This window comes from Furipterus horrens, unplaced genomic scaffold, assembly GCF_987537825.1.
Source record: "Furipterus horrens unplaced genomic scaffold, mFurHor1.1.pri manual_scaffold_6, whole genome shotgun sequence".
Taxonomy (NCBI): Eukaryota; Metazoa; Chordata; class Mammalia; order Chiroptera; family Furipteridae; genus Furipterus; species Furipterus horrens.
This window is the reverse complement of record NW_028327176.1, coordinates 31,442,130-31,445,089: the sequence shown is the minus strand read 5'-3', so window position 1 is coordinate 31,445,089 and position 2,960 is coordinate 31,442,130. Positions and strand designations below refer to the sequence as shown.

The window sequence follows — 2,960 nt, the reverse complement described above, 5'->3', positions numbered from 1 at the left end:
TATAGTAACTGACCTAATGTAACAGTAAACTAATAGAGGAGAGTTCAAACCCAGTTTTATGGGCTCCAAAGCCTGTTTTCTTTTTACTACAATACACTGCTGTCAAATGTAAATAGGTTCAGTAAAACCTGATAAGAAAGTAAAGCTGAATATTTGAGATTCTGTTGAAGGAAACAATAAGGTTTGGGAGTAAATAGGGCAAAAAGAGTATATTGCTCAGGATGTGGGGGAAGACCCAAAAAAAAAAATAAATAATAATAATAATAAGGAGAAATAAAAAACAGGAGAATCCAGACTTCTCACGAACCCAGGACTAAGAATAGAGTGTGCTTTGGTAACTGAGCAGACTGACAACTCTTAGTATAGATTTCTTCTAAGTTGAACAAAAGGGAACTGTGAGCCTGTATATGCAGACCTATATGTATCAAAGGTTTTCAAAAAATACTTTTATCACTTATGGTTGCTGTAAGATTAGCCTAAGTGTTTGTGAAATGTCATTGAAGATTTACTGAGAAAGAAATGTAAGAGAAAAGTGGGACTGTGTATGAGGGCATTTCTCTAGAGCATATACAGGGGAATGAGATTACTGAAGCAATGGGTGTGTGGGTCTGCATGTTAACTGGATGTTACCAAAGTGAGGGAGGATATTTGTTTCTAGGAAATCTCTCCAGGAATATGACCTGATCTCTCTACAGGAGGAAAAGGAAACTGCCTTCACTCCATCAGCAATTCGCCAACCACATCAAGAACCCATTATGAATGTGGCACTGGATTCTGGAAGATGCTAACAAATCCTCAGGATGGTTATTGCCTTTGAGGAGCAGATGATATGATGTAGAGCCAGAGTATAGACCTCTGAAACACTAAATACACCTGCTGGTGATGAGGGGCTGCCAAGGTAGGTCAGGGACAGGAGAGATGTGAAGAACCTTGTGACAAGGAAGGCCTTCTGAGGGACTTGAGGAGGGCCTCGAAGGACAGGAAGGTGAAGGAATTAGGTTGCGGCAAATAAGAGAGGGAAAGAGAGACAGGTGGGAATATCCAGGCTTGGTCTTCTGATCCCTGATATACATTACATACTCACCATATATATCTGGTACATACATGAATGTTGGGGTGTATGTATTTTCTTTACACTTAAAGAGTACATTACAACATATTTGCCAATGACACCCTAGACAAGGGTTTGATCTCCAAAATATATAAAGAACTTATAAGACTTAACACCAAGAAGACAGACAATCCAATTAAAAAATGGGCAAAGGACCTGAACAAATACCTCTCCAAAGAGGACGTACAGAGGATCCAAAGGCATATGAAAGAATGCTCAACATCACTAGCCATCAGAGAGATGCAAATTAAAGCCACAACAAGATACCACCCCACACCAATCAGAATGGCCATCGTCAACAAATCAACAAACAAGTGCTGGCGAGGATGTGGAGAAATGGGAACTCTAGTGCACTGCTGGTGGGAATGCAGACTGGTGCAGCCACTATGGAAAACAGTATGGAACTTCCTCAGAAAACTAATAATGAAACTGACATTTGATCCAGCAATTCCAATTCAAGAATTCTGAAACACAAATTCAGAAGAACCTATGCACCCCTATGTTCATAGCAACACTATTCACAATAGCCAAGTGCTGGAAACAGCCTAAGTGCCCATCTGCAGATAAGTGGATCAAAAACTGTGGTACATTTACACAATGGAATACTATGCAGCAGAAAGAAAGAAGGAACTCCTACCATTTGCAACAACATGGATGCAACTGAGGAGTATTATGCTTAGTGAAATAAGCCAGGCAGCGAAAGACAAATACCATACGATATAATCTAACACAGGACACTAATGAATAACAAACAAATGTGCAAAATAGGACCAGAGGCAAGTAAACAAGGAGCAGACTGAAAGTGACCAGTGGGTGGAAGAGGAGAAGGGGGGAAAGAAGAGGAAGGTTTAGTCAAGGAACTAGTATAAATGACCCATGGACATGGACAATTGAGTAACAGGGCAGGCATAGACTGTGGGAGAAGGGGTGGACTGGGTGGAGGGGAGCAATTGGGGGGGAAAGTGAGACAACTGTAATAGAAGAAAACAATAAATTAAAAAAAAATAAGAGTACATTATACTTTCTGGACCTGGTGGAATAGGAGGTGCCATTGTGGGAGTTGACATCTGCCATAACAAAGACTGACAGGTTTGGTGCAAGGAGCTCAAGAGCCAGGAATTTTACCTAAGGTTATTGGTCAAGCTGTACAGGTTTCTGGTGAGACAAACCAACTCCACCTTTAAACAAGTGGTGCTAAAGAGGTTGTTCATGAATTGCACCAATCGGCTACCTCTGTCTCTTTCCCAATGACCTGGAAAATGAAGCTTCCTAGCCAGGAGGGCAAAACCACTCTGGTTGTAGAGACTATAGCCCATGATTTGTATGTCCAGGAGGTACCCAAATTGAAGGTGTGTGCACTTTGTGTGAGAAGTTGTTAGCAGGAGCCGTATCCTCATGGCTGGAGACAAGATCCTCATCTTTGACCAACTGGCCCTGGACAGCCCCAAGTACTGTGGCACCATTCTACTCTCTGGTCCTAGCAAGGGCCAAGAGGTGTACAGGTATTTTGGCAAGGCCCCAGGAACCCTTCCCAGCCAAACCAAACATTGCGTATGCTCCAAGGGCTGGAAGTTCTAGCACACAAGAGGCCCATGGGCCAGCTGCAGCTACAAAAACTAATCTCTTGTTATTAAAAAGATTTTGGATACTGAAAAAAAATAAAAAACACAGTACACCTATTACTGGTAGGAGTGTAAGTTAACACAACCACTTTGAAGGGCCATTTGATAATATCCAGGTAATTTTTACTCTTTTTTTCAATGATTTTATTCATAGGTATATACCCTAGAGAAATTCCTCCTCAAGTGCTTAAAGGAACATGTATAGAATGGTTATTGCATGTTTTTAA

At 41.3% G+C, this 2,960-nt stretch overlaps 1 pseudogene; it reads left to right on the top strand.

Moving 5' to 3' along the window:
* Positions 1–882: 882 nt before the first annotated feature.
* On the top strand, positions 883–2,689 carry LOC150005936 (large ribosomal subunit protein eL18 pseudogene; annotated as a pseudogene).
* Positions 2,690–2,960: the final 271 nt, after the last annotated feature.